Source organism: Felis catus, chromosome B2, assembly GCF_018350175.1.
Source record: "Felis catus isolate Fca126 chromosome B2, F.catus_Fca126_mat1.0, whole genome shotgun sequence".
In the NCBI taxonomy this organism is placed as follows: domain Eukaryota; kingdom Metazoa; phylum Chordata; class Mammalia; order Carnivora; family Felidae; genus Felis; species Felis catus.
In genome coordinates this window covers 100,283,934-100,297,395 of record NC_058372.1, presented here as the reverse complement: position 1 = coordinate 100,297,395, position 13,462 = coordinate 100,283,934, and the positions used below count along the sequence as shown (strand labels likewise).

At 45.8% G+C, this 13,462-nt stretch overlaps 1 protein-coding gene across 1 annotated transcript in view; it reads left to right on the top strand.

Annotated features, from left to right (window-relative positions):
• FYN (FYN proto-oncogene, Src family tyrosine kinase) overlaps nt 1–13,462 on the top strand; it is a 216,377-nt gene that overhangs the window by 189,642 nt on the left and 13,273 nt on the right.

The following is a 13,462-nucleotide window of genomic DNA, read 5'->3' as shown; positions in this document are numbered from 1 at the left end:
CCTATGGACCCAGTGTTGCTGCTTCCTTGTAGAGGTGATTTGGCCCAAAGAACAGCGCAGAGCAGTAGTAGGTATTTAATAGATACTTGTGTACAAGAGTGAAAATAGCCCAAATCACTGTCACCACTCCATACTCTTCACATGCTCTCCTGCTCTCTGAGAACCGGGCACAGCTCTCTGGAAATCAGATCCTGTGGTGACAACAGGATGCTCCGGAGAGGATGGTTTGCTACACTAGCACTCCCTGCACAGATTGTCTTTGGGGTAATGGGAAGCACCAGAACTTTGAGCGAGATGGTCTGTGTTCAGATCCGGACTCTGCCATTTCCTGCTCATGGATTTTTGCATAAGCTCTAGCCTCAGTGAGCCTCAGCTTTCACATCCTGAAGTCAGGTTGGTATCGGTCACCTTTCAGGAGGTCATGAGAATTAGAGAAGAATAGAGAGGAAGCTGTTGTTATTATTCACTCCTTCCTGCTGCTCCTGGAAGCACTTAGCTTTATGTCTTTCTGGATAGCCAGACTGATTTCCTTCTACACACACACACACACACACACACACACACACTCCCAAAAATAGGAGGAACTGGATTGTTAAGAGCACAACGAATGTTGGGGCACCTGGGTGGCTCAGTCAGTTGAACATCCAACTCTCGATTTGGGCTCAGATCATGATCCCAGGGTCCTGGGATGGAGCCCCATGTGGGGTTCTGCACTGAGTGTGGAGCCTGCTTAAGATTCATTCTCTCTCTCTCTCTCTCTCTCTCTCTCTCTCTCTCTCTCTCTCATTCTCTCTCTCACTCCCTCCCAACCTCCCTCTCTGTCTGCTCCTCCCCAGCTTACACTGTCTAAAATTTAAAAAAAAAAAAAAAAAAACAACAACACATAGCCCATGAAATCAAATTGATCTTGGTGTGAATCCTAGCATTGTTGCTAATTAACTGTAAACCTTGACAAGTTACCTAACCTCTCTGAGCCTTCATTCCTTCCTCTGAAAACAGGGATAATAATAGTTGTCTACATCACAAAATTGTATGGCTTAATACATAAAAAGCACTTAGCACAAAGCAAAATGCTAAGCTGATAGTTGTATAGTTGTAGTTACTAGTAGTGATAGTAATATCACTACTATTGATCCAGTGGGTTGATAGTAGCTGTGTGTGTGTGTGTGTGTGTGTGTGTGTGTGTGTGTGTGTGTGTGTCTGCCCCTCCCTCCGTCCTCCTCATACCCACCCCTCACTCAGGCACACATATCACATGCAGCACACACACCCACTTGATGTTTCCCTAACCGCTTCCAGCCAGGTCGCCTGCCTATTTAGCCCTCTCCTCTCCTGATTTGAATCATCACAAAGACAAGAATACGGAATTGCTCCATGTCTTGGTTTTTTGTGGTGGTGTTTTTTTTTAAGGTGTAAGTTAATGACAGGATCATTGTTGAGGAAGCTAATGTCAAGGTAATTTAATTTTTGGATCTTTGGGATGTATGTAGAAACCGGGGCTTTTGTGACTTTGTGTAAGACATGCTGTGAGTTTAGGTTTGTGTATTAAATAGAAGAAGAAAAATGCGTCTGTTCAAATGCTCCCAGTATTGCGGGTTTAAGTTGAATAGATTATTATCTGGAGGAAAATTCACATATAAATTAGACTGCGAAGAATTCATAATTGTTGCAGTTTTCATGTTAATTATTTCATGTTAAAAAATTGTTACTGCATAAATTAACACATTCTTTCATGGTGAACATATTTTAGAAAGATTTGTTACTTTAATAACTCTTTGTGTATTAGAAATCCCAGATGCCTGTACTAATTAAATATAATCAGATTTTGGATTCAAAAAGCACAGTAGCCATTTAACACAAACAAGGAGGCAGCTAGGTTGACAAACACAGTCAGGAAGAAGCAGATCCCTGTTTCTTTCAAATTTTGAATTTCACAATTCAGAACTGTGAATTCAATTTCTGTCCTTCCTTTGTATCACAATGACTGGGGATTATCAGACTCAGAACGCCAGCTTTCCAGCTCAAGGGCTCCTGCAGAATTATTAATCAGCCTCATCTGAGGCCTCTGTAATCCAGTGGCACATGAAGGCTGATCTCGCCATGAGATGCCCTCCCTCTGCCCCCGTCGGCACATGCGTTTCTTGTTCTCCGTCAACAACAGCACTGCAATTCCCACACAGTGTGCCGTGACCTGAACGGCAAATGTCAGGGAAGGGGAGGTGGGCGGGGAGCCCTTTTAATCACTGAATTTAATCTAATTCTTCCCAGACGAGAGGAGCAAACCATCCTTTGACGAAAAGCAAACCCTTTCCAAAGCAGCCATTGTTTTAAGGACTGAGCAGGAAACTTGTTTGTTTGGACTGACCCTCCCGCCCCTGCCCCCGGAGTTTACGGGCTGTCCCGAGGGGCTGTCTGGGGAGAGCCTGGGGCACCTCCGGGCAGAACGTCCGGCCCTCAGCCGGGTCAGAGCCAGCCCTCCCTGCCGAGCCCCCCCACCCCCCACCCCTGCTGCCTGCACCGAGCCGGTTCTGCCTAGTTTGGTACATTTCTGTCACTAGGCAGAAAAGCGCCTTCATTTGTATTCTGCCGCTTACAGCCCAGGGCTTCCGCGGCATTTCCGAGAGGGGTGCTTTGTTTATCTGCGGAGCCACCGTGGGTCATTCTGCCCGGGAAAGGGAGACGGATCTGACCGTCCATTTTCCTCGTAGAAAGGACTTGCGGAAAGCCAAAGATTACAGTGAAAAGAAAGGCACTTTAACGCACCCTTGGCTACCCCGGACTCTCCTTCAAGATTAAAACTGCAGGAAGGGGGTGCTCTCACTCCTTCTACTCCCTGACAGTCCCCGGGGCGGGGGGGTTCAGATGGGACCGCGATAGGCCCTGATCACTGAGCCTGCTCCCCTCAATATCTGTCCTCGTTCTCCGCACTGGGCAGTCACGTGTTGTATTCCGTGTGGGTGTCTTTCCCCTTTGTGCTGTCTTGGGCAGAGCAATTTGGCGGTTGTTTCTGAATGGTCAAGAGTATGTCCTTAGTCTCTGCATCCCACGTTTCTTAGTAATCAGCAAGAAGGAAGCAGATGGTCACCCTCTGTGATTTTAAAGTGTGTAAATAGGAACTGCAGACTGCCATCAAACATCAAAAATGTCACTTGGCTTCCTCATCTTGCTTTGCTGGCAGAAGGAACTCCTTCATTTGCATCATCTGGATAATCAGGAATGGGCAGTGCAGATGAAAACTGCCCCACATTGTGAAGCCTCCGTTTCTTCCCGCTGAAGGAAGGCACACAGCCTTTGCAGCAATGATGTCAGACTGAACCAGGCCCACTGCCCCTTCTGGAGGTAGCTGGATTCCTGGAATGATTTCTGGGTTGAGCTGCATCCCAGACATGTGTTTCTTACTTAGGTCTGAGTTCTCACCACCCTGAACAGCAGCATACAGGTGGTTCCAAAGCCCTACACACAGCTTTCTTGTCTTTCACTCCGAGTAAAAGTCCACAAAGGTAGTGTCCGTCCTATCGGAATTGTGAGTCAGAATTTTTATTCTGATGCTTCTCATTTGGCTCTCAGAAAGCTGGAAGGATCATTGGAATTACTCAGAGCTTTGGTGTTCTAGAATAGCTAGCAAGGTTCCTTCTTTCCTCAGTTCCACCCAAGATAACCACTTCCACAAGCCGGCCCAGCCCGGTCTGTACTTTAAGCAGAGTCTTCTGGATGGGTCTTAGATTTCCTTCCTGAGAGTAAGAGGACCAAATGCCCGTGATTTCAGGAGAGGCCAGTGAATTTCATTCTCTTGTGCCCCCAGTGAGCATTATCCTGGGTTGCCACTGGTCCCCACTGGGAGGAGGGTGGTGGGAAGACAAGCAGCCAGAGTGCCCTCCCCCCCCCCCCCCGCAGATGGTAAAAGAACTGTCACAACCTGCGTTCTGTTCTCCCCCGCACGAGGCTCTGCCGTCCTTCCCAGTCCATCTAGCCGCCTGCCCTTCCTTCCTCAACTCCGAGATGCCAGGACTCCTGCCCTGGCAGCAACCTCAAACCCGATGTCTCTGGAGGCTGGATTTGCTCCCCCCTGTCTAGTTGTTCTGATTGTACCCCTTCTCTGTCTGGTCCTCCATTTGGGGCTTCCCTTGGGACTCTCCTCACCCCTCTCAGCCTGAATATCCCTTCCGTGGAGGCAGCCACACCAGACTTTGGATCTGTGCCCAGCCAGCCAAGCCTTGTCTCTGTGGTATGTTCAGGCGCTGCCACTGGCCCTTGATGCATGTCTTCCTGGGCCGAACTCCTCCTTCCTCCACCCACACCCCTGATGGGACAGCACTCCCCCCTCCCTCCTCCTTACCTCCTTCCTTCTGAAATTCCCTGCTCACTGTATGCATTGCGGAGGTTACATCATATGAATTCATTGTACCCTTTACTTCTCCTTTACTTTTACTTTTAAAACATGGTGATAAGACCTTATGAATCTATAGTAGAAATTTCAACAGCATGCGTCAGCAGGAATAACTGGAAAACACACAGTTGTATTACTCCAGACACGTTTGGGAAATTTGAAAGTCATTCCTTTGGCCTAGTATGAAAAATCTTGAGTTTTGGCTTTGCCCAGTTTTATTGGGTTTGAAATCCTTGTTTTGTTTGAATAACCACTGAGTTCCAGGTCGGGTCAGCTTTGATTTCACCTCTCCTACAGGATATCCTGTCCTAGTCCTGCCTTGTAACCCTTCCCCACCAATGTAATCAGCTTCCTGTTACTGGCATGATTTGTGATTTCTTTTCCGTTATCCCTCAGGGTAACTTTAAAGTTGAAGTACCGAATATTATTTAACGTTGAATGCCATAATTTGCAGAGCTTGTGACTTCATAATTAAGACCCTGGATGGATCTTTGGTTCAGAAAAACCGTGTCTGTGGTTGAAGCTAATGCCTTTTCCCCTTGAAAACACTATCAGGGCACCAATGTATTCTCTGCAGGAAGGATTTGGCTGCTTTTATTCCACACTGGCTTTGCCTTTTCTACCTTGGCCCAGTTTTTTAGCCAGAGGGGAAATTTTCTGAAACCGGCTATGGAATCAGCTGGGGGAGGGGGGGGGGCATGGCTTAACAGTCCAACTCTCCACCAAGAGCCAATAATGTGAGCTGGGCCCCACCCAGGCCTGTCCTGGCCCCTGAGCTGAGCCTCTCCCAGGGAGCAACATGGGGCACACTGCAGCATTTCAACGTGGCCACCTCTACCCAGACACCCCATTCTCTGTGCATTCTTTCCCTCTCTCCTGAGCCCTCTTTCTCCCAAAGCCAGCACCACAGTCTATTTAGCTCTCTGTTGGATTTGCCTGTGAGCTCTGTCTCCCTGGCTGCCTAGAAAGGCCTACGGCAGGAGGTGACCCATGCTTGGTTGTCTCAGGAGCCCCTCCCACCGCACTAGGGACTAACTGGAGGCTCAGTAAGTTCTCAGTATTTGATTGATGAGCACACTGGGTTTTCTTCATCCTCTTTTCCTCTCTTAAAGTTTGGAGAGCTTTGGCTAACCTGATGCAACTCAGTGCCTTTGCATTACTGTCCAAATAAAATAATAGTTGGCATTTATTCAGGCACCAGATGCTGTGCTGGACCCCTTACATTGTTTGTAATTCTCACCACAACCTCATGAGGTTATCATTGTCCCGATTTACAGCCATGGAGACTGAGACTGGCGGAGGTTTTAAGTGGTCACCCAGTAAATTGAATGTGCAAGCCCAGATATGCTGACTCAGAAACTACTTTCGTAAATGGCCACCCTGGGCCTTCCACAAATGACCCCTCAATCCCAGCGCAGCCCACAGGTGGGCCCCTTTGCATTGTCACTGAAGAGCATTTTCTCCCTGATCCCTGGCCAGCTTACATACACTTAGTGCAGGAGGTAGACTTGGGAGCAGAAGTCTCTGCCGTCTTCATTTGAACATTTCTAATGCCACTGCCGTCATCTTAATGCATGAAGATGCATACAGTATAGTAAGTAACCAAATCAAGTAAGAACTATTTCTGTTTTGAGACAAAGAAAATAGACTGCCTGACCACTAGGGATATAGGACCGTCATTAACTGGAATGGAGCCCGGGGTTAGGATGCGCCATCCTGACATAATGAGTTTAGCTGGCCTTCCTGTTTTCACTTACACACCAAGAGCATCCGGTCAGACTGGCCTAGAGTATGGTAAGGATGACTTTATTCCTATAACACTAAGGGTGGAAACAACTATTAGTTTGTTACACTGCCGTGTATTTTCTCTTCTCTTGTTTGGGTTTGATTTGAATCTGTGTAAAGGAAGAGAATTTCTTTGGCTGTCACAGTGTTAGATATATTGCTAGGTTGACCCTTTAGCCAGATAAAGATTTGTTGAGCAGTTGCTCTTTAACTAGCCTTAGGCAAGGTCCTGTCGAGGAATCTAAGTATAAAACATGGTCTCTGACCTCCCAGGGTTTACATTCTATTTAAGGAGATAAAAAAATAACCCATGCAGAACTAGCAGAAAGACATGCTGGAGATGTGGACACAGCCGCACGGTGTATAGTGTTTAAGCACTCGGGCTCTGGAGCCAGGCTCCCTGGTTCAAATCCCAGTTCACCATTTCCACCTGTCCTTTGGCATCTCATTTTACCTTTCTGTTTAGTTTTCTCATCTGGAGAACAGGACTGTTACTGGTATGCACCTCCTGCACGTAAAGCACTTAGCGTGATGCCTGACACTTAGCAAGCCCTCAGTATGTTTAGCCATTATGGTGGATATTATTGTCAAGCATTAAACCGTTACTCATAGCATCGGCTCCAAGTGCATGGGAGAGATCACTGAAGGCTGGCGTAATCACAGATGACTTTATGAAGAAGGTGGGACTTGAGATGAGTAGGCTTCAGCTATGCAGGTGGAAGGGGAGGAGATGTTTAGAAAAAGCTAACAAGAAACAGGTATGGTTATGCCAAGTGCAGGGTATAGGTTCCGAGAAAGCAAACCAGACTAGAAGATGGGTTTGGGGTAGCAAGAGCCAAAGTGGAACAGATACATGGGTATGAAAAACAGGTGGAGGAGTTTGCCTTCATGCAATTGGAGTCGGGGGAGGGGGGGAGGGGGGCACAATGAGGTTGGGGAGGAGAGGGTTATGAACTCATTGGTTTAAGTGACTCATTGAAAGGACAGTGATCCAAAAGCAGGGCACCATGACAGGAGGACTGATCAGAGGGATGAGGACCCAAGACAGGTTTCAGCAAAGAGCTTAAATAAGAAAGAGAAAATTTGAGAGACATGTCAAAGAAGAAAACAGGAAGCCTTGGTGATATGGGGTGCCTGGCGGGCTCAGTTGGTAGAGCATGTGACTCATGAGCTAGAGCCCCATGTTATGCATAGAGATTACTAAAGAAAAAAAAAAAGAAAGAAAAAAAGAAACCTTGGTGATGGATTAGTTCAGAGGTTTAAGGAAAGGGAGAAGTCCCAGCTGGCTTTCAGGTTTTTTCTGCTTTGCAGCCTGGCAGAATGATGATGTGACCCCCAGAAAAGGGATAGTAGGAGGGAAAAAAAAGATACTCCATTTCCATCCTAAAATATTATAGTGAGAATAAACTTTTTAAGTCAGGTCAGTCTTTTAGTAAAATTTTTTACCTAATACAAGAATATCCTTTATAATAAAATATCTTATTCATAGTAAGATGAGTTGGTAAAATGATGAATTTAGATTCATAGTTAGTTGCCACATGTGAGATAAAGGTGAGACAGCCTAGAGGCTTTGTCCCTTAGACATTTGCGAATCAAAAACTGGGACTTCCGAGGAGAAACAGTCTTGTGTTCATCCAGCCCTGTTCATACAGAGATGATGGGCAGCGGAAGTCATGAGAACCTGTGTTTGTTCCCCAAGGGAGTAAGCGGGGAGGGAGGAGTCCACAACACCGAGGCCATTAGAAAACGAGGATGGGGGCGCCTGGGTGGCTCGGTCGGTTACGTGTCTGACTCTTGATCTCACGGTTCATGAGTCTGAACCCTGCATGGGGCTCCTCGCTGACAGTGCAGAGCCTGCTTCGAATTCTGTGTCTGCCTCTCTCTCTGCCCCTCCCCAACTTGCACTCTCTCTCAAGATAAATAAACTTTAAAAATAAAAAAAGAAAGTGAAGTATGAAGAAGAGCCTAAAGCAGAGACCCAAGAAAGGCTTGGGAAGGAAGGAGGGACATCGGGGAAGAATAAACTCAGAAAAGATAAGTAATTCATTTCCCATAAAAATGTTTGAGCTTTGCAGTTTGGGAGTATGCTATTTTACTCCTTTGTTGCTGAGATTATTGGTATTATTCAAACCTGAAAAGTGTGCTAAAATAGCACAAATGTGACCAGAGCCACTAGTTAAATATGATGTCAGAGGTGACAACAGAAATATAACTTATCTGATACTGATTGCTGATAGATGCCCATGGGCCTCGAAACATCATGATGCTTCTGGAGAGTTTTGAAAAGTCAAAATGCTCTTCACATTCTTTCTCGTCGTAAATCGTTCTCGAGGTAATGCTCTATTGTCTGCTACATTTGAAAGACAAGGAGAAACAGTGAGGTGGGATGTCATCATGTTCTGCTCACAAGCCCCAGTGGCTTCTCATCACACTTAGGATGGGACCCAACGTCCTTAGTGGGCCTTGCAGAGCCCCGTAAAATCTGTCCTTGTAGCCCACTCTGTCATTCTTTATAGCATTTGTCACCGTCTGACATATATCATGGCCACTCGTTTATTTTGTCTCCTTCCCGGACTAAGCCGCATGCTCCATGAGAGCCAGGGGTTGAGCTCACTGGTGGCTCCCTGGAACGAGGTGCGGTGCCGGCCACGGGGGAAGAACTCAGAAGTGCTCATGGTAGGAAACAAGAGAAGACAAAACCAGCCAGCACTAGTGGGGTTTCGATGTTATTTTGTGGTCCAACTTTGATAACCGAATAAATCCACAACCCTCCCCTTCCTCATACCTAAAGCCCAGAAGACTATTAACCTGATTTTACATAAGGAAGACCAGGGCCTGTGAGTGTGAGCGATTGGCGTCCGGTTACCCGCTTTCCTGTTCAGTCTTTTCGGAAAAAGATGTTCCACTGCGTTTTGCTGTGAACGCTCCCAAGGCCTCTGGCCACCTTGTCTTTTTGCTGATATAACCCCCACCTGGAGTTGCAACTCCAGGGATCTAGACCCCCTGCTCCTCACAGAGCAAAGTCTGGGGTTCCCTCCGTCTGAGACAGATTCACTCCACCCTTCATTTGGCACTAAAAACACAGGTTTTTCCAGGTGTTTCTAAGTGTCATTAGTTTGTGACAGGTGCTTTTCTACAGTAGTCGGCAGTTGTTAGACCCTTATAAGGGCATCCAGATGGAGACAGACAGTGACACTGGTCACTGAGAACAAGGAGAGGACCCTCCAGAGAGCAGGGAGCTAATGATAAGTAAGGAGCTGTGGCAGTTCAGGCTGGAAAGGAAGGCTGGGAGGACTAAGCGTCTGTCCAATTACTCAGTCATTCACCACCTCTTTAGTTTCTTCTGGGCACCGGGCACTGGGCTCAGTACTAGAGATAAGGTGGCCATCCAGAAAGACCTGCTCCTGCCCTCAAGGACAGTCTCTATCTATTGGGAGAGGTGTACTTCAAACGTATTCATTTGCCCTTGAAAAGTAGCAGCCACAAAGAACAAGACGCTTTGGCAGCACAGTACCAGGGAACCTACCCCAGTCTTAGTGTTCAGGTGGAGGTTCCCTGTGCAAATAACACTTAGGCTAAGAGCAAAGGAGCAAGAGTTCGCCATCGGGGAGGGACGTCAGCAAAGGGAACAGCCTGCCCCGTGGCCCTGCAGCAGGCAGGAACCATCAGAGAGGGGCAATGGAGAGGTTGGAGATAGGGAGGAGGGGGAGGCCCAGGATAACAAGAAGAGGCCGGACAGATAGGGAGGAGGGACCAGACTGTAAATGTGGGCCCAACGGGAAGGCCATTGCAGGAGTCCAGACAGGTGACCGTGAGCGAGCAGGCACAGACCAGAGTGGGGGTAGTGAAGACACACAGACACACTCTCCGGAGTGAAATGGACTCAACATGGAAAGTGGTGAAGCAGCAGAGGTGGAAGGGGACTCAGGGAAGATGTATGGCGATGGGCAGATATACGCAGCATCTGAATGAGGGGGCCTTGCGGCATTCTGGTCTCATCAGCTAGGCAGTTGACAAGGCAAACCGTGGGGAAAGGTAAATTTGGGATGTTGCATTGAAAGGCCCTTTGAGGCCTCCCAGTGGAGAGGCTGGGGAGAGAATCCGATATACAGGTCAGGAATTCAAGAGGGAGGGCCCAGCCGGTGATACAAACGCAGGTGACATTGGGGTCACGAGAGAGGTGGAAGCCAAGAGAGGGAGTCCAATACCCTGTTGTCACACCGAGCTCATGACCAGTCGGTTCACATCTCAACAGAATTTAGAGAAACAGGATTGAGATGTAGGTGCCTGATGGCTCAGCATGAGGCTCACCGGTCCTCACCACGATTGAAGGTAAATGGCGCAAGTGCAAAGACACCCTACCCAGAAGGTGGTTCCAGGACATGGGCCCCAGTGGCACACCAGGTCAGACTTTCAGCAAGGGCTTTATCCTAAGAGGTACAAAATCTACAGACACTACCTAGGAAACAGTGGAAAAGGCGTTTCAAGTCCATGCATCACACACATATATATTGCATGCACACTTTTGTGTGTTGGCTTAAAAGAATCCTAAACTGTTAGAGTAAATTCAGTAAGAAGTAAAAACTAGAGCAATGATGAATGATAATTCCTATATTTTTTAGTGCATCTAAACATTGAACAAGTTCACAGAGTGTTACATGATACCAGTGACACAGATTATCCTACCTGCCATAGTTTGCTATTCGAATAAAACACAAAGGAAAGGAAATTGCATTGGCATCTGAATCCTGCTCCCAAACAGGAGAATTTCAAGAAGAGCGAATCAGCTGGTTACATAACAGAGCCAAGTTCATCATTGTATAGGCCTCTGGACACTGTCTCCTTTTTTCTACGAATCTGTACCGCTTAGAAGACATCTTTGATCCTGACTTTCTGCCCGTCAGAACTTTATTTTCAAGGGAAAGGCAGTGTTTATACCCAGGAGATCGGGAATTCCTTCCAGGTTTCTGAGCTTTCTTGACTTCACCTGAGGAGAGAGCCTACCGCAGCCCCCAGCAAGGCCGCCTGTGGGATTGTGTAGGTGGTATTCCAGACAGCCCCAGCAATGCTGTTCTCATAGGCCGGGGTCTGCAACATGCAGCCTGCCTGGATAGAGACACCCCCACGCCCCCACCCACCACAGACCCCGGGTTGAACTCTCTCCCATTTGGGGCTGCATCTCCTTAGAGATACCCTCCCCCACCCACCACCGCCACAAACCGGGGGTTGAACTCTCCCCAATTGGGGACTACATCTGTACCCTCAGGAGGTGGGAAACCAAGGTGAGCGGAAATAGAGGTAATGAGTTGAGTAAAAGAGCGAACATCAATCAGTTCTTTTGTTGAAACCATAGTTAATGACTAACAGATCATCGCTGCTTTAATTTATTAACCTTTTGTCTGCCTTGGAAAGGAAAATACGAGTTGTCTTTAGAGAAGCTCCTTTTGTCAACAGTGGCTGCTATTTTAAGATTGAAAAGAAGTAGGAGAAATTGGACAAAGATATTCTTTCTTTTTCTTCCAAAATGTATTAGGTGTAAGTAAACATATTGCTTATCTCAGAAAGAAAACTAATGCAAAATAAGTTTATTTACGTAAGCCCCTGCTACTAGGTCTCAAAGCACATATCCACAAATGGTTTCCTATCAGAGATCGATTACAGCCTTTGTCTGAACCTACTTGTTGAAGGTTTACATATTACAATTCTTGCTGTAGATGATGTAATGAGAAAACAACAAAGCCGACTAGCACAAATGGCTGATACATTGACATTTGGGTTTGGTTTTTTTTTCAAGCTCACATTATGAAATCTTCTCTCAGAAAATCCAAAGTGACTTTATCCAAATTTTGAACGGTTTACTGTTAGCATCATACACACCTTCACGAATGTTGAATGATTCCAAGAAGGGAAGAAAGGCTCCTTTTGTTTGTCATTTTATTTACGGGAGTCGTATCTGCACAAGGGAGGAAAAAAAGTTCTTTTTGCTTTTAGAGATGGACATAGATTTCCAAGCCATTTGGCTCAAGAGATAGTTTAAATAGGAATGAATTTAATATACCTTTAATTCTCTGAAATAAGAGAACTCCAGCTGAGGTTTGGTCCAGGGCAAAGTCTGTTCTCGACACTGAAGAAAATCTATCACATTAATCCCAGCGGCTCAGAGTCCAAAGCTGCGTGAACAGAATGCTCGAGGGTAGGTTCTCACACAGAAGAACGCTTTGAAAGAAACTTTAAAAACAAAATGACTGTTCAGAGAATACCAGGCCTTGTGTGGAATCATGCAGCACTTAAGGAAAGATAGAAATAATTATGCTTGAGAAACACAGCTAATTAAAAATAACTCCGTGCATAAAAGGAAAAGAAAACCATAGAATAACTTCTCTGCTCCAGTGTAAATGTGAGATGCCACATAATGAAATAGTAGGATTTTTTTTTTTAATTTCATTTCACACTGGCATAAAAGAGATGGAGAGGAAAATTATATTGCCAGAAAATGCCAGGGCAGATTTGCTAAAGATGTTATCATGTACTGTGTTTAAAACAAAAATCTAATTGCTGTAATTTATCATACCTCTGGTTATTAAAACCATACTAATTTAAAGATTTTAATTATTTGCCACTTTTGCACATTGTGACTTTTCATAGAAGATACCACAAAAATTTCTGATTCTGTCAGCCTTTGTATGGTTTTTTTAGGAGCTCCTATGTAAAATTAACATGCTTTTAACATATAATTGTGTTTATATCAGTAACAAAAATTCCTTGTGTTTTTCTTTCAGTTTGTTTGATGAGATCTCTAGAACTGCTTTATAATTGCTGAGCCTAATATGTGAGCGCACAGGCTGCCGAATCAATTTTAATTCCCCATACACACAACTGGCCTTATAAAGAACAGCCTTCCTTTTAGATTGGAGAGAAGATTCTTTTAATGATCAGAGAAATTTCAAAGAAAAGATTCTCCTGACTGGCATGAATTTGCTGCTTAGTCTTGAGAAATCAGACTCCTAAGATAGTCACTGAGGCAAGACTGCTCTTTGAAAGCAAACATTATTAAATAGTACCCTCTCGGGCTGGTAGGAGAAAGGTTGGGCAAGAGAAACAAGAGAAACAAGAGAAACAAGAGATCATATAGTACAAAAGAAAAAACTATCCCAGAAGCAAAGATGGCCACTCTCAGGGAGAAAAGGTGGAGGGAGGTAGCCAAAGGCAAAATCATTTCTCTGCTGTGGATATAGGAGGCCTTGGGAAATACAGCCCATTTCAACAAAATACATGGGCTACAGTAAATTG